The 21,289-nt window shown below is 44.2% G+C and overlaps 2 long non-coding RNA genes across 3 annotated transcripts; one reads left to right on the top strand and one right to left on the bottom strand.

The window, feature by feature from the left end:
- Positions 1 to 1,900: 1,900 nt before the first annotated feature.
- LOC129628219 (uncharacterized) lies at positions 1,901 to 8,865 on the bottom strand. Of its 2 annotated transcripts, XR_008702746.1 has the most exons (3): positions 7,610 to 8,865; positions 4,668 to 4,855; positions 1,901 to 2,076 (listed from the first exon to the last, which is right to left on the bottom strand). It is a non-coding gene; the product is annotated as an uncharacterized LOC129628219 (long non-coding RNA). The 2 variants fall into 2 exon arrangements; XR_008702745.1 differs by lacking the exon at positions 1,901 to 2,076 and having other exon boundaries at positions 4,569 to 4,855.
- Positions 8,859 to 20,627, top strand: LOC129628230 (uncharacterized). The gene is made up of 2 exons (XR_008702747.1): positions 8,859 to 9,385; positions 20,314 to 20,627. It is a non-coding gene; the product is annotated as an uncharacterized LOC129628230 (long non-coding RNA).
- The last annotated feature ends 662 nt before the right edge of the window (positions 20,628 to 21,289 follow it).

Raw genomic sequence — 21,289 nt, 5'->3', positions numbered from 1 at the left:
GTATGTGTGTTTATATACTGCATATATACAAACTATATTTTATATGTATGTATTTATGTGCGTTACATTGTACATATTGTAGATGTATAAGTGTGTATACATACTGCATATGTGTACACACCTGTATATTTTTGTATGCATGTATATATGTATGTGGGGGCTTCCCTGGTGGCTCAGATGGTAAAGAATCTGTCTCCAATGCAGGAGACCTGAGTTCAATCCCTGGCTCGGAAAGATCCTCTGGAGAAGGGAATGGCTACCCATTCAAGTATTCTTGCCCGGAGAATCCCATAGCCAGAGAAGCCTGGCAGGCTGCACTCCATGGAGTCACAAAGAGTTGGACACAACTGAGCGACTTAACACAATATATGTATGTTATGTGCATGTATATACACACCCGATGGATTCTGTTTGTCTGGAGAACCCTCACTGACACAGACCCTTATGACAGTTGAGCACCTCCTCTGTGCCAGCCAGGAAGCCGAATGCTTATGCTTTCAGTGTGTGCCTTTAGTGTTACAAGTCCCAGGTGAGGTGTTTTGGGGTCAGAGAAGTTCACAGGGTGCTGGCAGAGGGGCTGGCTGGAGCCCACATGGAGTTCTGACTGTCCTAACAGCAGTAGAGCCCCACAGTCCCGCACCCCTGGGTGCTGCTCACAAAGACATGGAGGGAGAGACAGGATCTGCAGGAAAGTCTAAGGAAGGTCCCTCTGGAGCCCCAGATGGAGGCTGGATCCCCAAGGGTGTTCTTGGTCAGGACTCTGGGTGGGTGGGGTTACACAGAGTCACTCACTTGAAAAAGTACCCATTCTGCCCTTGTCTGTGTCTATCCTCCAAAATCTTTTAAAAATGGATGCCCTGGTTGCTGGGAACACACCCGCCAAAGTTGTGTGTCTGTGTTGTAAGGGGACCCAGCAGGACTCAGAAACAGATGAGCCCCCCACTCACAGGGCTGGAGAACTTGAGCTAAGGATGGCCAGCAAGGTCTTGGAGAGAAGGGTGCCTGCTCTGGGCACCCTTTTCCCAGCCCAAGATGCCCAGAGCCACCACCTTACCCACACCACAGAGTAGAGCCAGTCACCGTGGCTCCCAGGCTCCCTGCACTAGGAGCTATTTTAAGCTTGCATCCCACAGGACATAGCTAGAGAAAGCTGCTGTCTGCAGAAAATCTGTGTCTCCCTGCTCCCTTGCCTCTCGGCTTCTTCCCCTTCCCCCTTAGCTGTCACCAACCGCATTTCTGCAGAGACCCCCAGGATCCTCTGAGACCCTGATACAGGCATCAGCCACAGGATAGCCCACAGACAGCTGAAAACCCTAGCCCCCCCTCCCTGTGCCCACCCCCACCATCTGACAGATGTCAAAGCAAGCCCTAGTCAGGTGTGACTTTGGGCCCAGGGATATTGGCACATGCTGTCAGCATGCCACTTTCTTCCTTAGACTCTTCCCTCCCTCCTGTGTTACTGTCACTTCCTCCAGAACCTTCTCAGACTCTCCTACACGAGGCTGGGCTCAGGGTGTACCCTCACCTACCCTTTGTTGCTGTTCAGTCTCTAAGTCATATCTGACTCTTTGCTACCCCATGGACTGCAGCTTGCCAGGCTTCCCTTTCCTTCACTATCTCCCTGAGTTTGCTCAAACTCATGTCCATTGAGTCAGTGATGCCATCCAATCATCTTGTTGCAGGAAGGGGGACCCCTTCCAGGGCCTGAAACTGGGTTCTTGTCTAACACTCGGAAATGAATTGTCCGAGGAGACACATGTGCTGACAAAGGAAGAGATTTTATTGGGAAACGGCACCCGGGTGGAGAGCAGTAGGGTAAGGGAACCCAGGAGAACTGCTCTGCCGCGTGGCTCGCAGTCTCGGGTTTTATGGTGATGGGATTAGTTTCCGGGTGGTCTTTGGCCAATCATTCTAATTCAGAGTCTTTCCTGGTGGCGCACGCATAGCTCAGCCAAGATGGATGCTAGCGAGAGGGATTCTGGGAAGTGGACGGACATGCGGTGTCTCCTTTCAAACTTGCCTGAACTCTTCCGGTTGGTGGTGGCTTATTAGTTCCGTATTCCTTATCAGGATCTCCTGTCATAAAACAACTCATGCAAATGGTTACTATGGTGCCTGGCCAGGGTGGGCGGTTTCAATCAGTGTGCTTCCCCTAACAACTCCCCACTGAGAGACTTCATACTCAAGATACTTCTTGGGAATTGGGGCGGAGGTCTCTTTCTTCTGTAAAATCTTCCTGCTGTGCATGGACGTAGGCCCGCCTATCAGAGCAGAAGTCTCTCTCTACCTGATCTAAGTTGGAGTGTTCCACATCTGAAACCAGCTTCTACCCTTATAGGAACAGCAATTTATTTGAAACTGTTGGCCCCTCTCAGAGATGAAATAGACAAGGGCCAAACAGGAGACCTAACAGGATGGTCATCCCTGGTCCTGGAAACAGAAGGCAACATTTGGGGTGAGGGTTGCAGGGTTTGTGACCCTTTTTGATTTGTTGGTGGTGAGGCAACAGAGCTGTGCTCCAGGAATCTTGAGTTCTGTCTGAAGATACCATCCTCCACCTAGGTGGGGGCTCAAAGACATTGTTATGCATATTTCTTTGAGTAGGAACCAGGACTCTGTCTGGAGGCTCTACCAACCTTTGATTGTTTCTCCTGTTTCTGTATCCCCTCCCTTCCCTGATTAGCAATTGTTTGAATCCACCGTTTGGAACTCAGTGAAGGTCAAGGAGGCTGAATGAAGCCTATATCCTACAGACAAGAAATGGAGAATGCAGAACTGATCTCTACTCCAGAGCCCCACAGAGTTCTACTCAGTTTTAATTTAGGGAACTAGGCAACTATGACTGTGATAATGTCCTGTCAAAATGGAGCATAGACTGCCTCAGCTTGGAGAAGAGACACTGAATTGGAAGTATTCCTGAGTTCCAAGTTCTAGATCTGAGTCTTGTATGATTAAAATCTCAATCCCTTGGTCTGCCATTTTGGTGTAACAGACCCAATTAGAAGTAGTTGGAGGAGTGATAACTGGAATTTAGTAGACAAAATAAATCTCATTTCTTTTTAGAAGAATAGGCCTGAAACCCAGTCTGGACCTGGTACTTCAGGGAGACTTGTAGCCAGGTAGCCAGTTGCCTAGTTTTATAAAAAGTAAGGTTACTAGCTTCCAGCAGACATTGTTTTGAGAATGGTGGCATCTAAGCCTGACACGACTCAGAAAACTCAAGTGTTTAGCAATACAAGGTCTAATCTGAAAGTACACCCATAGCATCACCTAGTTATTTCCCAGGATATCTGAACCATAGCTACTCTATTTTGACTTTTAATTGTAAACTTTTCCTTAATAGCCAAAGCAGATTTCACTGTTAATGACGTCAGTGTTTCTCTAGATATGAGACGATGCAAGAATTGGGACTCATAAAATCTTCTCCTGAAAAGATCTATCTGAAGGCCTGTTCTGCCAGTTTTTCCCAGAGCACAGAGTGCCTCATTCCTGACTTTCACCCTGAACTCCTTTCAGGGGTGTTGAAAGTCAGCAGTTCAGCGGCCATGATTTAATCTTTGTAGATGTAGATGGCAAGTGTCAGTCTTCAGTTGGCAGAGCCCCTTTTTGCTCATAAACTTGACCATAATTTTGAGGGGGGCATTTCATGACCATTTTATCCCATGGTGCTGAGAATGTCCATTCTCAGGTTTGGCAAAGATTTTGTTGACAAGCCACTCAGTGTGCTGTTACTGGACTAGGCCATAAAACAGTATCCAAAATTCTCTGGACCACCTGTCTTACTAGCCTCTTGGTCCAGGAAAATATTCCCTCTTGTTGCTTCTTCCCATATCTAGAGTTACACTGTTACCATCATCGATCTCATATGGGACTATATATTATTCTATTAGAGGCCTCAGACACACATTTGACAGTGTAAGAAACAGCAATTTTGTATAACAGTGAAATACAAATAACATAGCCAGCAGTATTAGTAAAGTCACAAGTAAGACTTAAGTTAAGAGCTTCCATTAGATATAGCCCAGTCATCTCAGATGTATCTCAGGTCATCTGACTTAGTCAGCTCTGTAGAATCTTTATCTTCCAGGGAAATTATATATTGGCACCACCATCTATAAGGCACATAGCCCAGTTTTCTAGTGTTACTAGACTGATTATCCTTAGTATGGTTTAATTGTTTCCAACACAGAGGAGACTTTAAACCTAAATTACCATAGCCTGGTGTTATCTATATAAATCCATCCCATAATTCTGGGAGATTTTTCCCTCCTTTGCTGAAACTTTTCTTGTTGCTCTGACTGAGCTTGAGTAATAGAAAAAAGTGCAAATTTATGGCCAGAGTCAGAGCAGGCATTATTAATTGGCCCGGTGAGGGGATCCCATCTAGTAATATCACAGTGACCTGAATATGCCTATAATTTTTTTTTTTAAGTAAATTTTCTCAGGGCCAACCAGTTAGAGTCCTGTAGTAGAGAAATTTACCAAGGTAACCCAGAACTAGACACAGGTAATTGGCCACAAACCCAACAACTGAATTGATCTCTAACACTAGCATAGAATCAGGCATATGATAGAAAAGCATTTGATTTATATGCAAAGGTCTAAGACGTCAAGAAAACATAAATGTTCATATGAATCAGGTCCAGCATCTTGGGGAAGCTGTCTACCTCTGATGTCGTCATCTTCTCATCCAGGTGTAGTGTAGTTTCTCCTGATAAAAAAGTCCTTCCATCCAGGTTGGAGACAGTCCCTTAAATTATGTCCTTTTCTAGTCCTGGTTGTGGGTCATGAGGCATCTGATCTTCATCCAAAGATAGATTACTGAGATGAGCTTCAGAAACAAACTTAGGGTGTTCTTTAAGAATTCAATTAAATTTTACATTAATATCACATAACAACAAAGACCTATCTAAGAGATGAGTCTGAATAGATGCAGACCTCCATTAACAAACTGGGATTTAACATTTTTTGAAATATCTTTTTCTCCCTAAAGTTACCCTCATTTTTATCATGTAATCAAATTAAGGCTAGTTTGTTTGCAAAATAGGTCTGTTCTCACTAATTTTGGTCTGATGATTTATATAACCATAATTGATTATAGACTTTTTATTGCTGAAACATTTATAGAGTCTCAGACTGAACTTTAAAAAAAAAACAGGGCTGGGAAACTCACACCAAAGGCTTATCACAGATTTTGCCTAATAAATCTAGGTGAATTCTTCCATATTTAAGGTCTCAAAAATTTCTTGAGATTTTTGAACCCATGAGATAACCTTCCTAACTCATTTGATAAACTTACTGGAAACCTAAGTATTTCCAACTTTTGGAGGAATCAGATAGAGAGAAAATATAATTGTTTTGTTTATAACATTTAATTTTACCAAAGTATTCTCATAATTAGTTTGAGAGTAAGGTTTTCCCTACTCCCTGAAAACATAAGATTCAAACCCATAATTTTTCGGATAGAAACCATAAAAGTTATAAGCATATTCGCTGGTTCATTCAGTCCTTCTGTTAACTTTTGTGAAGTCATCAGGTTTTCCATTAGAATACCAGGACATATCAGAATGTTAAGAACTCCATATAATTTCTAGGATATCTGTATTAGTACTTTTACCATACATTATAACATGATGGACTTATTACTCATTTGATAATCTTTTTCATGTAATTTAACCAACCAAATAAACACAGTTTAATATCTTTCTTTGGGATGTTTCAGGGACCCTCTGAAGCACCCCAAAGTTGGCTAGAGGTCAAAGGAGCTTTGAAAGAATTTGATTCAGTAAGTTTTATCAAAAAGATCAATTAAAAACATTTAGAACATTTGGTCAGATTTAGTCAATGTTGATGGGTGTATCATTTAGCTTATTGATACATCACAATGGGCGTAAATACCAAGGCTCAAGGTCTAGTGAAAGTCAGCTCTGCCATCTTGGACCTAGTTGACTCTAACCAGTTTTCTTATGGCTGTGTCATTCCTAACAAAATCAATTTATCTAACTAATCGTAATCCAATTTTAGAAAATCCTGATCATGCATAATTCTTTTTAGTATTTTTCATACCGTTTTTTTTTAACTGAAAACACACTTCCTACTTTCCTTTCACAACCAAGAATAACTTTTATATTAACATTTTATAGATTGGTGAGCATAAATACCAGTGATAATTTCTAAAACCCCTGCTTTCTTAGAACATTTTAGGATGGCACCAAACATTATTCATTTATAGTCCCAAATCTCTTTAGTTTCTCTGTAAAAGGAAATTAGTGTTTAGTAGTAAATGTTTCAAAATCTTATTTTATTTGGAAATGACCTAACTATTCAACAGACTTCCAACACTTAGCACACTTAGCACAACCCTTAGAAATTTAAGTTACGCCAATCTGGAGAGACTATTTTAGACAGATATTTCTAAAGAATAATTATTCTTAATAGAGTTTATATAAAAGCTCCTATCTCATTTACTTTTTTTAGAAGTTTCTTCACTCGAGGTAATTTCCTTGTTGACAAACTTATAACAGATATAATATTTAACTTATATTAAACCTAGGTACAATGAAAATATTCTACTTAATGTTAATTACTCTAAGACATGTCTATATTAGATAGGTCAACAAACAAACATTAATATCAGGTATTTAATACTGAATATTTCCCAGTTCACATGAACCTGGAAATTATTGTTTAATTTAAAAGTATTTGATTTGTAAGTGCTTACCTTTTTTTAAGCCAAATAAATAAAGCTCATTTACAAATTAACCTCAAAAATATTACCCACAGACAAAGACATACCAAGAAATATTTAGACAGACACAGTGCGAGATCTAGGCTTCATTTTCTAAGTTTAGTCATGAATTAGATATTACAATATAAAATTTACTAGTTTATAAAAAAACAGTTGAAATAAATAAAATTTTAAAGTCTTTTTCCCCTTTTCCCTCAGTCTCAGGAGTTAGAGATGGTCTAGATAAGTGTTCCTGAGAGCCCTGGTCTCAAGGCACAGGGAAAGAAAATCAAGTTCTAACAAAATGGCGGCAGGTCTAAACCAAATGGTGGCCAGACAAAGCAAAATGGCCATCAAAAATCACAACACAGAACACAGAGTTAAAACACACATATAAACCTGGCAGTCCTCATCAGACACTCCCTTAAATACAAGAATACAGTCTCTCAGAAAACCTCCTTTAGAGACACAGAACTTCAGATCCAAGTACTAACAGCTTCAAAGTTTTAAAGGGAGGAAAGGAAGCCAGGTTGAAAGAAGAAGGGGGAGGAGGCGGGAGAAGGGGGCAAAAGTGGTGGCCTTACAAACGTCTCCTGCCACCTGCAGATACCCAGGCATTATGGGACTTTACCCTGGGCCTCCAGAGAAGGGAGGACTGGAACTTGGCCCTACCAGAAATCAGACCAGACCAGAACCAGAATTCGAGTTCTCTGCCAAGAGAAGGTGATCAGTCTCCAATCCTCAGCTCAGGCTGAGGGCCCTTCAACCAGATTCCTGCATCCAGGACCGGGGGACTAGAAAAATGGGGAAGGATAAGAAGGGTTAAGAAGAGGAAAGAGAGAGGAAAGGGGAGAGAGGTCAATAAAGTCTCTTGTTCCTTACCCAGTCGGGGCACTCTGGCCAGTTGTCCGCGTCAGGAGGAGACCAGGGACAAAAGGGTCCCAGTTGCGGGCGCTGGGTCTGGTCCATTGCCAGGCAAGCTGGCCCCTGAGTACCCCAAGTGGTCAGGATGTCAGTCTTAGTGAAGAAGAGTCCCGCCAGAGTCGCCATTTGTTGGAGGAAGGGGGACCCCTTCCAGGGCCCGAAACTGGGCTCTTGTCTAACACTCGGAAATGAATTGTCTTAGGAGACACATATGCTGACAAAGCAAGAGATTTTATTGGGAAAAGGCACCCGGGTGGAGAGCAGTAGGGTAAGGGAACCCAGGAGAACTGCTTTGCAGGCTCACAATGTCCAATGTCATGTTTTATGGTGATGGGATTAGTTTCCAGGTGGTCTTTGGCCAATCATTCTAATTCAGAGTCTTTCCTGGTGGCACACGCATCACTCAGCCAAGATGGATGCTAGTGAGAGGGATTCTGGGAAGTGGATGGACACGCGGTGTCTCTTTTTGACCTTTCCCGGACTCTTTGGTTGGTGGTGGCTTATCGGGATGTCCTGTCATAAAACAACTCTTGCAAATGGTTACTATGGTGCCTGGCCAGGGTAAGTTGTTTCAGTGTGCTTCCCCTAACAATCTCATGCTGTGTCATCCCCTTCTCCTCTTGCCCTCAACTTTTCCCAGCATCAGGGACTTTTCCAAAGAATCAGCTCTGCATCAGGTGCCCAGAGTATTAGAGCTTCAGCTTCAGCATCAGTCCTTCCAAATATTGCAGTTGGAATTGTTATCATGGTTTGGTTGGGTGGGCAATCCCCCACCCTGAGTTTGCCCCGGACCGCCCAAGTTTTAGTGCTGGAATTCTGGGAAAACCCGCAGTCCCAGGGACCCTGGAGGGGGCTAATCAGCCTATTGAGGACAGACCTCTTACTTGATCCCCCAACCCCTGAGAGCCAGAAAGGGAACCCTCCTCTTCCTATATGGTAATCTTCATTTATTCATCCATTCATCCTTGTTTTCAACTCCTTTATTTGGCAATTATTTACCAAGTACCTAATGAAACAGGAATCCAAGTTCTTGTTCATGGAGGTGAAGAATGAGTTTCACAGACATGGAAACACTCAAGGTAGCAAGTGAATCAGTTCAGTTCAGTCGCTCAGTCATATATAGGATTCATTAAAGAGAAAGAAAGTTCAAAGACCTCAGCATAAACACTGAGAGGTGGTTAAGAGTCCCCCAGAAGAGGAAGATTATAGCAGTTTTATATGTTTACCAGTATTAATCTGTACATTTTTAATTGACTCCTGTCCTTAAAATACATCACTTCTAACCAATCAGTTGAAAGGTCACATTGTTTAATTTAACATCTTTATGGTTCCTCTTGATCCTTGGATTAAGTCACCACCCTTTTTCATGCCCTCTGGCTATTTTACAATGGACCAGTGTATGGGATTAAGATTAATGATCACCAGTTGTTTTTCCCTCAGGCATATGGGACAGACATTAATTACTGGCCTTTTCTGGATCTGAGTGATGATAGTTTATCAGACCAAGGACACATTTCAGGAATTTGGGACAAAGGGTATAGCTTTAGGCAAATGGAATGAGGAGCTCCCAGCAGCTGGGAGGAGCTACCCCAAGCCTGAGGTCAGGGGCGGCGGGCTAGAGGAGCAACCCCACGTCCAAGGAGCGGTGGCTGCACGGGCACAGGAGCACCAAGAGGAGCTACTCCACGTTCAAGGTCAGGAGGGGCAGACATGAGGAGATACCCCACGTCCAAGGTAAGAGAAACCCAAATAAGATGGTAGGTGTTGTGAGAGGCATTAGAGGGCAGACATGCTGAAACCATAATCACAGAAAACTAGTCAATCTAATCACACGGACCACAGCCTTGTCTAGCTCAATGAAACTAAGCCATGCCGTGTGGGGCCACCCAAGATGGGCGGGTCATGGTGGAAAGATCTAACAGAATGTGGTCCACTGGAGAAAGGAATGGCAAACCACTTCAGTATTCTTGACTTGAGAACCCCATGAACAGTATGAAAAGCCAAAATGATAGGATACTGAAAGAGGAACTCCCCAGGTCAGTAGGTGCCCAATATGCTACTGGAGATCAGTGGAGAAATAACTCCAGAAAGAATGAAGGGATGGAGCCAAACCAAAAACAATACCCAGTTGTGGATGTGACTGGTGATAGAAGCAAGGTCCGATGCTGTAAAGAGCAATATTGCATAGGAACCTGGAATGTTAGGTCCATGCTGCTGCTGCTGCTGCTGCTAAGTCGCTTCAGTTGTGTCCGACTCTGTGTAACCCCATAGACGGCAGCGCACCACGCTCCCCCATCTCTGGGATTCTCCAGGCAAGAATAGTGGAGTGGATTGCCATTTCCTTCTCCAATACATGAACCATGAATCAAGGCAAATTGGAAGTGGTCAAACAGGAAATGGCAAGAGTGAACGTCGACATTCTAGGAATCAGCGAACTAAAATGGACTGGAATGGGTGAATTTAACTCAAATGACCATTATATCTACTACTGCGGGCAGGAATCCCTTAGAAGAAATGAAGTAGCCATCATGGTCAACAAGAGTCTGAAATGCAGTACTTGGATGCAATCTCAAAAATGACAGAATGATCTCTGTTCGTTTCCAAGGCAAACCATTCAATATCACAGTAATCCAAGTCTATGCCCCAACCAGTAACGCTGAAGAAGCTGAAGTTGAACGGTTCTATGAAGACCTACAAGACCTTTTAGAACTAACACCCAAAAAAGATGTCCTTTTCATTCTAGGGGACTGGAATGCAAAAGTAGGAAGTCAAGAAACACCTGGAGTAACAGGCAAATTTGGCCTTGGAATATGGAATGAAGCAGGGCAAAGGCTAAGAGAGTTTTGCCAAGAGAATGCACTTCTCATAGCAAACACCCTTTTCCAACAACACAAGAGAAGACTCTACACATGGACATCACCAGATAGTCAACACTGAAATCAGATTGATTATATTCTTTGCAGCCAAAGATGGAGAAGCTCTATACAGTCAGCAAAAACAAGACCGGGAGCTGACTGTGGCCCATATCATGAACTCCTTATTACCAAATTCAGACTTAAATGGAAGAAAGTAGGGAAAACCACTAGACCATTCTAGTGGTCATTTAAGTATGACCTAAATCAAATCCCTTATGATTATACAGTGGAAGTGAGAAATAGATTTAAGGGACTAGATCTGATAGATAGAGTGCCTGATGAACTATGGATGGAGGTTTGTGACATTGTACAGGAGACAGGGATCAAGACCATCCCAATGGAAAAGAAATGCAAAAAAGCAAAATGGCTGTCTGGGGAGGCCTTACAAATAGCTGTCAAAAGAAGAGAAGTGAAAAGCAAAGGAGAAAAGGAAAGATATAAACATCTGAATGCAGAATTCCAAAGAATAACAAGGAGAGATAAGAAAGCCTTCCTCAGCAATCAATGCAAAGAAATAGAGGAAAACAACAGAATGGGAAAGACTAGAGATAGTCTTCAAGAAAATTAGAGATACCAAGGGAACATTTCATGCAAAGATGGGCTCAATAAAGGACAGAAATAGTATGGACCTAACAGAAGCAGAAGATATTAAGAAGAGATGGCAAGAACACACAGAAGAACTGTACAAAAAAGATCTTCACGACCCAGATAATCACGATGGTGTGATCACTGACCTAGAGCCAGACATCCTGGAATGTGAAGTCAAGTGGGCCTTAGAAAGCATCACTACGAACAAAGCTAGTGGATGTGATAGAATTCCAGTGGAGCTATTTGAAATCCTGAAAGATGATGCTGTGAAAGTGCTGCACTCAATATGCCAGCAAATTTGGAAAACTCAGCAGTGGCCACAGGACTGGAAAAGGTCAGTTTTCATTCCAATCCCAAAGAAAGGCAATGCCAAAAAATGCTCAAACTACCACACAATTGCACTTGTCTCACATGCTAGTAAAGTAATGCTCAAAATTCTCCAAACCAGGCTTCAGCAATATGTGAACTGTGAACTTCCTGATGTTCAAGCTGGTTTTAGAAAAGGCAGAGGAACCAGAGATTAAATTGCTAACATCTACTGGATCATGGAAAAAGCAAGAGAGTTCCAGAAAAACATCTATTTCTGCTTTATTGACTATGCCAAAGCCTTTGACTGTGTGGATCACAATAAACTGTGGAAAATTCTCCAAGAGATGGGAATACCAGACCACCTGACCTGCCTCTTGAGAAATCTGTATGCAGGTCAGGAAGCAACAGTTAGAACTGGACATGGAACAACAGACTGGTTCCAAAAAGGAAAAGGAGTACGTCAAGGCTGTATATTGTCGCCCTGCTTATTTAACTTATATGCAGAGTACATCATGAGAAACGCTGGGCTGGAAGAAGCACAAGCTGGAATCAAGATTGCCAGGAGAAATATCAATAACCTCAGATATGCAGATGACACCACCCTTATGGCAGAAAGTGAAGAGGAACCAAAAAGCCTCTTGATGAAGGTGAAAGAGGAGAGTGAGAAAGTTGTCTTAAAGCTCAACATTCAGAAAACGAAGATCATGGCATTCGGTCCCATCACTTCATGGGAAATAGATGGGGAAACAGAGGAAACAGTGGCAGACTTTATTTTGGGGGGCTCCAAAATCACTGCAGATGGTGACCGAAGCCATGAAATTAAAAGACGCTTACTCCTTGGAAGGAAAGTGATGACCAACCTAGATAGCATATTGAAAAGCAGAGACATTAGTTTGCCAACAAAGGTCCGTCTGGTCAAGGCTATGGTTTTCCCAGTGGTCATGTATGGATGTGAGAGTTGGACTGTGAAGAAGGCTGAGCACCGAAGAACTGATGCTTTTGAACTGTGGTGTTGGAGAAGACTCTTGAGAGAGTCCCTTGGACTGCAAGGAAATCCAACCAGTCCATTCTAAAGGAGATAAGTCCTGGGTGTTGTTTGGAAGGAATGATGCTAAAGCTGAAACTCCAGTACTTTGGCCACCTCATGCGAAGAGTTGACTCATTGGAAAAGACTGTGATGCTGGGAGGGATTGGGGGCAGGAGGAGAAGGGGATGACAGAGGATGAGATGGCTGGATGGCATCACCGACTCAATGGACATTAGTTTGAGTGAACTCCAGGATTTGGTGATGGACAGGGAGGCCTGGCGTCCTGCAATTCATGGGGTTGCAAAGCGTCCGACAAGACTGAGTGACTGAACTGAACTGAACTGAATGGAGTGAGATGTTTACTGAAAACAAGACCTAGGTCTCAGAGTCCTACACTTACTGCCTAGCAATTTCTACCTCACTAATACACAGCAGACTGTTGCTGGGAATGTAACAGGACCCCCATTCTCAAACAGCTCACGTTCTAGGGGCTTCTCTGCTGGCGCAGTGGATAGGAATCTGCCCGCCAATGCAGGTAATGTGGGTTCAATCCCTGGACAGGAAGATCCCACACACCATGGAGCAACTAAGCCCATACACCACAAATACTGAAGCCCACACTTCCCAGAGCCCGTGCTCGGCAACAAGAGAAGCCACTGCAATGAGAAGCCTTCACACCACAATGAAGAGTAGCCCCAGCTCGCCACAACCTGAGACTGCCTGTGTGCAGCAACACAGATCCAGTGTAGCCAAAAATAAATAAGTGAAAAAAATTGTTTAATTAGTTAAAAAAAGTTCACATTTTGAAACATGAGGGGAGGGCGGTAGGGCACAACCTTTCCCAAGGGCGCAGTATAAACTGATTAGAATCAAATGGGTCCAAGATGGCAGATAAGTCAACTTGGATTAGACCTTGATCTTCATTACACATTGTAACACCTCAGCAAGCCAAATGACACACCCAGAGGTGCCATGAGTTTGATGGTCAACCATCAAAGACCAAAATGTGGGCTGTGGCCCAATTCGTAGAAATCTTCACATCTTCCCTCAAATTGTTCAAATAATCCTCCCACTCATTAACCTGTGAAAGCACCCATCCCATAAAAGCTAACCACAGTGCCTTGCGAGGCCGCACTTGCCCTCTGGAACAGCCCACACTCTGTGGAGTGTGTTTCTCTCTGAATAAATCCACTTCTTACCTATCACTTTTTCTCTCACTGAATTCTTTCTGCGATGAGACATAAAGAACCTGAGCTTCATTAGGTCCTCAAACCATGTGTGTGATCTCGGTTGGAAGACTGTGGGTTTTGGCTGGGTTTGAGTCCCAGCCAGGTGAGTTTGAGTTCCATATTGGGCTTTGGCTGGGCTCAAGCCCTGGCACATGGGTTCAAATCCTGTTACATGGATTCAAGTCCCAATCTCAGGTAGACAGTTTCAGTTCTAGTTCAGTTCAGTTCAGTCGCTCAGTCGTGTCTGACTCTTTGCACCCCCATGAACCGCAGCACGCCAAGCCTCCCTGTCCATCACCAACTCCTGGAGTCCATCCAAACCCACGTCCATTGAGTCGGTAATGCCATCCAGCCATCTCATCCTCTGTTGTCCCCTTCTCCTCCTGCCCTCAATCTTTCCCAGCATCAGGGTCTTTTCAAATGAGTCAGCTCTTTGCATCAAGTGGCCAAAGTACTGGAGTTTCAGCTTCAACATCAGTCCTTCTAATGATAACCCAGGACTAATCTCCTTTATGATGGATTGGTTGGATCTCCTTTTAGTTCTAGAGAGGGAAGCAAACAGTCAACTGAGAAGGTGTGGTTTTTTATATGGGACTGATGTCTCAGAGACCACTGAAGGGTAGAGGGAGGTGGGAAGGGAAGAGAAAGGGCAGTTCTAAATGCAGGCACTGATGGACAGGGGCAGGCTTTGCCCCAGCCAGGCTGGCAGCTTCAACACACCTGTTCTCACCCAGGGCCATCCTGTCCCCACCCCACCCAGTTCTTTGATGATGTCTGGGAAAAATCTGTGGTTGTCACAACTGGAGTGGGGAGGGGCTCCTGGAGTCAAATAGGTGGGGGCCAGGGATGATGTTCGACCCCCCACAGTGCCCAGGGCTCCCCCCACAGAGGATGATCTGCCCTGAATGTTGAAGTATCATGGGGGAGACCCTGCACTAATATTATTCTGAGCTGCTGGTGCCCCCAGATTCCTGCTCAGAGAGGGACTGTATCCAGGTCACCTCTGTGTACTGAGGTGACCTCGCGTAGGGCGGGCAGGAGATCCGAGATGAGCACTGGGGATGAAACCACAAGTCTGTGTGCCCACTCCCCACGCTACGCCCCAGGGGTGATGGCATCAATCACTTCCTTGTGCAGTTAGCTTTTCCCTGAGTCACTCTCTCTTGTCAAGGTCTCTTTTGCAGATTGGATATTCTGGAGGTGATATTGAGAGCAAGGACTGGAGTGAAGCTTGCTGATGTAAGAAGTACAGAGAACAGAGAGGGCTATCATATGATCCAGCAACCCCATTCCTGGGCATATATGAAGACAAAACTTTAATTCGAAAAGAATACTAATAATCATAGTAACACTATTCACAATAGGCAAGACATGGAAGCAACCTAAATGTCCATTGACAGGTATGGATAAGGAACATGTGGTATGGCTATACAATGGACTATTACTTGGCTATCAAAAAGAATGAAATAATGCCATTTGCCGCAACATGGATGGAACCAGATATGGTCATACTAAAATCAAAGTAAGTCAGAAAGAGAAAGACAGATACATTATGATACCACTTACATAGGGAATCTAAAATATGACACAAATGAACTTATCTACAAAACAGAACCAGACTCACAGACATAGGGAACGGACTTGTGGTTGCCCAGGGGGAGAGGGTTGGGGAAGGGAAGGGCTGGGAGTTTGGGATTCAGAGATCAGATCAGATCAGTCGCTCAGTCGTGTCCGACTCTTTGTGACCCCATGAATTGCAGCACGCCAGGCCTCCCTGTCCATCACCAACTCCCGGAGTTCACTCACACTCATGTCCATCGAGTCAGTGATGCCATCCAGCCATCTCATCCTCTGTCGTCCCCTTCTCCTCCTGCCCCCAATCCCTCCCAGCATCACAGTCTTTTCCAATGAGTCAACTCTTCGCATCAGGTGGCCAAAGTACTGGAGTTTCAGCTTTAGCATCATTCCTTCCGAAGAAATCCCAGGGCTGATCTCCTTCAGAATGGACTGGGTGGATCTCCTTGCAGTCCAAGGGACTCTCAAGAGTCTTCTCCAACACCACAGTTCAAAAGCATCAATTCTTCGGCGCTCAGCCTTCTTCACAATCCAACTCTCACATCCATACTTGACCACAGGAAAAACCATAGCCATGACTAGACGGACCTTTGTTGGCAAAGTAATGTCTCTGCTTTTGAATATGCTATCTAGGTTGGTCATAACTTTCCTTCCAGGAGTAAGCGTCTTTTAATTTCATGGCTGCAGTCACCATCTATATTGATTTTGGAGCCCAGAAAAATAAAGTCTGACACTGTTTCCACTGTTTCCCCATCTATTTCCCATGAAGTGGTGGGACCGGATGCCATGATCTTCGTTTTCTGAATGTTGTGCTTTAAGCCAACTTTTTCACTCTCCACTTTCACTTTCATCAAGAGGCTTTTGAGTTCCTCTTCACTTTCTGCCATAAGGGTAGTGTCATCTGCATATCTGAGGTTATTGATATTTCTTCTGGCAATCTTGATTCCAGCTTGTGTTTCTTCCAGTCCAGCATTTCTCATGATGTACTCTGCATATAAGTTAAATAAACAGGGTGACAATATACAGCCTTGACATACGCAGAAGCAAACTATTGTATTGGCGCTAGTGGTAAAGAATCCACCTGCCAAAGCAGGAGACATAGGTTTGATCCCTGGGTTGGGAAGATACTCTGGAGAAGGAAATGGCAATCCACTCTAGTATTCTTGCCTGGAAAATTCCATGGGCAGAGGAGCCTAGCAGGCTACAGTCCACGTGTGTGTGTGCTAAGTCACTTCAATCGTGTCCAGCTGTTTGTGACACTATGAACCAAAGACAGCCAGGCTCCTCTGTCCCTGGGATCAGAATACTGACTGGAGTGGGTTTCCATGCCCTTCACCAGGGGATCTTCCCAATCCAGTGATCAAACCCATGTCTCTTATGTCTCCTGCATTGACAGACAGGTTCTTACCACTAGTGACACCTGGGAGGCCCTACAGTCCATGGGGTTACAAAGGAACCAGATATGACTGAGCACACACAGATGGATCTTCCTAGAATATATAAGGTGGATAAACAACAAAGTCCTACTGTATAGCACAGGGAACTATATTCAATATCCTGTGACAAACCATGATGGAAAAGAAAAAAATAGCTTTATTGATAGATTCAGTTCCTAAGTGACTGAGCCCTTCCTCCCACATGGTTCTCATTGCTGCCCAAGGCTGCTGACTTTCTCACCACAACTGTGGTCTTCAGGTCCAGGGCAAGCCACCTGCAGACCACCCATACCTTCCCAGGGCTGGCAGCTCTCAGTAGCTACTGATGGCAAGACACACCCAGAAAGCAAAAACGTGACCATGAAAATATACTCAGGCATGTTCAAATTGAGGAAGTAACATTCTTATCTCTGTTTAGTACTCACTTGATTTTAGAATAGCTTAGATTGACAAAAGTGTTGAAAAGATCTGTACAGAAGGTACGGCGTGGCCCTGGACCCCTATTTCCAGCACATTACATTAGTACAATATGCTTGTCCCAACTGAAGAATCAAGATAGATACATTCAGTTCAGTTCAGTTCAGTCGCTCTGTCGAGTCCGACTCTTTGTGACCCCATGAATCGCAGCATGCCAGGCCTCCCTGTCCATTACCAACTCCCGGAGTTCACTCAGACTCACGTCCATTGAGTCAGTGATGCCATCCAGCCATCTCATCCTCTGATGTCCCCTTCTCCTCCTGCCCCCAATCCCTTCCAGCATCAGAGTCTTTTCCAATGAGCCAACTCTTCACATGAGGTGCCCAAAGTACTGGACTTTCAGCTTTAGCATCATTCCTTCCAAAGAAATCCCAGGGCTGGTCTCCTTCAGAATGGACTGGTTGGATCTCCTTGCAGTCCAAGGGACACTCAAGAGTCTTCTCCAACACCACGGTTCAAAAGCATCAATTCTTTGGTGCTCAGCTTTCTTCACAGTCCAACTCTCACATCCATACATGACCACTGGAAAAACCATAGCCTTAACTAGATGGACCTTTGTTGGCAAAGTAATGTCTCTTATTAACTAGAGTCCAGAAGCGACATAGCAGCAGCAGCAGCAGCAGCAGACTTTGCTAGAATTTCCCTAGTTTTCCCTGTAAGTCCTTTTTCTCTCCCAGTCTCCTCTGGGATGTGACAGTCTCTCAGACTTTCCTGAATTTTGATACCTTGAAAGCTTTGAGGAAGACTGATAAGGTATTCTGTTCCTCAGTTGGTTTGTTTAGAAATAAATTTATTAAACTGGTCACTTGGTAATCTGTGTCCTTTTTGTGTGTATTTGTTGTTGTTTTAGTCACTAAGTCGTGTCCAGTTTTTTTGTAACCCCATGGACTGTAGCCCTCCAGGCTCCTCTGTCCAGGGGATTTACCAGGCAGGAATACTGGAGTGGTTTGCCATTCCCTTCTCCAGGGGATCTTCCCAACCCAAGGATTGAACCCTTGTCTCCAGCATGCCAGGCTGATTCTTTACCACTGAGTCACCAGCCACCACCATATTTATGTATATTTTAACACAGTTAGAAGAAAAGCAGCAATAGCAAACACAATCATAATACCAGCTTTGCAGTCAATCTATTAATAGAAGCCTCCAAGCGTGCTCTTGCTGCATTCCTGACACTTGCTTGGTCCTGGAGTCAGCGAACTCATTCTTGGCAAGACTGGGAGCACGGACACATCTGTCTCGGCAGGGGAGGATGATGACAAGTCTGTGTGCTAAGTCGAAGGTCATCCAGCAGATGTAACTTTAGACAGATGTCCTCGTGGAGATGAATGGACACAACAGAGTAGAAGAAAAAGTCCAGATGCTGAGGAGTATGTAGAAGATCATTTGTACACACACACACACACGTACATACAATGTACTTGTGTATAATGGTCTCTTTCTGACTTACAGGAAACACACCACACACTGTCCCTGGAAAGTAAGAGCAGATTGCTGTCCCCAAATATTTGAGTCTATCCCAACAAGAGGATCATGCATACCTCATGCTGTGCCATGAGTGTTTTCTGGGTCTCCCACTAGAGTTCTCAACACATACACCCCTTCTTGACTGACCTTGGTCTTGACCATGCACACCAGTTATCCGTTGCTACATACAAACCACCTCAAAACTTAGTGGCTTAGGGACTTCTCTGTTGATCCAGTGGCTGAGACTGTGATTCCAATGCAGGGGGCCCGGGGTTCGATCCCTGGTCAGGGAACTAGATCCTGAATGCCAGAACTAAGACTCAGTGCAGCCAAGTAAATGAATATATTAAAAAGCAAAAACTTAGTGGCTTAGAACAACCACCCTTTAATATGTTACTTGTTCTGTCAACCAGCAATTTGGACTGGACTCAGCTAGACAGTTCCTCTGACAGTCTTTACCATCGGGGTCTGACAAGACCCAGAAATGCAATATTTTTTTCTTGGCACAGACTGGCACACTGAGGATGACTTCTTGTCACCAGGTGCTCCGGGAAATCTCAGTGAATTCACCAAATTTCCCCCCAAAGGGAAATGACGGCACTGCCAGCTCTTCAAGGCCTACTTTACAGTCTCCGGGTGTGCTAGGGGAGACTTTGATGGAAACCACCTGTCCTGGCCAGGCATCATAATAACCACTTGCATGAGTTATCTTAAAATAAGAGGTCTTAATACTTATAATCTAAATTCTTTTTTTAAAAATTTTACTGAAGTATAGTTGATTTACAAAGTGTTAATTTTTACTGTACAGCAAAGTGACACAGTTATACATATATATGTATTCTTTTTATTTTATATTGGAGTATAGCCAATTAACAATGTTGTGGTAGTTTCAGGAGAACAGCAAAAGGACTCAGCCATGCATATACATGTTTCCATTCTCCCTGCAAACTCCTCTCCCATGAAGGCTGCCTCATAACATTGAGCAGAGTCCCTGGTGCTGTACAGTAGGACCTTGTTGGTTATCCATTCTAAATATAGCAGTGTGTACCTGTCTATCCCAAACTCTAATTATTTCTTCCCCCCATTTTTTCCCCCTGCTACCATAAGTTCGTCATAAGTTCATTCTCTAAGTCCATGAGTCTGTTTCTCATATATATATATATATATATATATATATATATATATGCTATATATGCTTTTTCATGTTCTTTTCCATTATGGTTTATCACAGGATATTGACTATGGTTCCCTGTGATATACAGTAGGACCTTGTTGTTCACTTGGTTCCTTTTTATCCTAACATATTCACATGTTCTGGGGACTAAGATGAGGGCATCTTTGAGGGGGAGGACCTTTAACCTGCACACATACTTTATGCATGCGTGCATGCTCAGTCGTGTTCGACTCTTTGCGACCCCATGGACTAGAGCCCGCCAGGCTCCTTTATCCATGGGATTTTCCAGGCAAGAATACTGGAGTGGGTTGCCATTTCCTACTCCACCATACTTTATAAACATCTCATTTTGCAGATGAGAAAACAAAAACAGAAGCTTGATGGTTCTGTAGGGGAAACACACTGACTGAAACTGCCCACCCTGGCCAGGCACCATAGTAACCATTTGCATGAGTTATTTTATGACAGGAGGTCCTGGTAAGGAACACAGAACTAATAAGCCACCAAAACCCAGAAGAGTTTGGGAAAGGTCAAAAGAAGATGCCACAGGTCTGACCATCTCCCAGAATCCTTCTCGCTGGCATCCATCATGGCTGAGCAATGCACGTGCCACCTGGAAGGACCCTGAGTCAGAATGATTGGCCAAAGACAACCCAGCAACTAATCCCATCACCATAAAACCCGAGACTGCAAGCCACATGGCAGAGCAATTCTCCTGGGTTCCCTCACCCTGCTGCTTTCCACCCAGGCACCACTTCCCAATAAAATCTCTTGCTTTGTCAGCACGTGTTGTCTCCTTGGACAATTCATTTCCACGTGTTAGACAAGAGCCCACTCTCGGGCCCTGGAAGGGGTTCCCCTTTATGTAATAGATCCATTGACTGGCTTGAGTCACAAGGAGCTGGTCTGTGGTTGGCCTGGTCTGTCTAACTCCATGCCAGTCACCAGGGCTGTGATGAGCAGGGTCCCAAGTGCCTGTGGACAGGAGGAAGGCAATGGAGGGCTGAATGCAGAGTTTAGAAAAGCAGAAACCCCATCTCTCACTAAGTAAAAGGTGGAGCCCTTTCAGGGCACGCTATACCCACCACAAAGTCCCTGGGGTCTGAGATTGCATCTCCTCTGCCCCCTGGTCTACACTGCTACGTTCTCCCCATTTCAGCAGAATATGGATTCTAGGCTCCCTCTGGGTAGCTCAGAGCTCTCCATGGTACTGAAACACCCCGTTTCCTGTATCCCCCCCAGCTTATCTCTCTTGGCCAGGGGTTTGGGTTTCTGAGGTTCTAGCTCCTAGTATGTCTTGCTAACTACACCCAGGTCTCCCTATTTCCAACATCTTACTTGGTCTCAAGCTGGGGGTCATCCTTGAGTTCTAGGGCAGCCCAAGAGCTTAGGTTGTTCCTGGAACTTCTCAATATTTTCACACCCAGAGACTCCCGACAGATGT

Source organism: Bubalus kerabau, chromosome 1 (assembly GCF_029407905.1).
Source record: "Bubalus kerabau isolate K-KA32 ecotype Philippines breed swamp buffalo chromosome 1, PCC_UOA_SB_1v2, whole genome shotgun sequence".
NCBI classification, from domain to species: Eukaryota; Metazoa; Chordata; class Mammalia; order Artiodactyla; family Bovidae; genus Bubalus; species Bubalus kerabau.
Note: the sequence above shows the minus strand (reverse complement) of the source record. Positions and strands in the feature narration are given on the sequence as shown.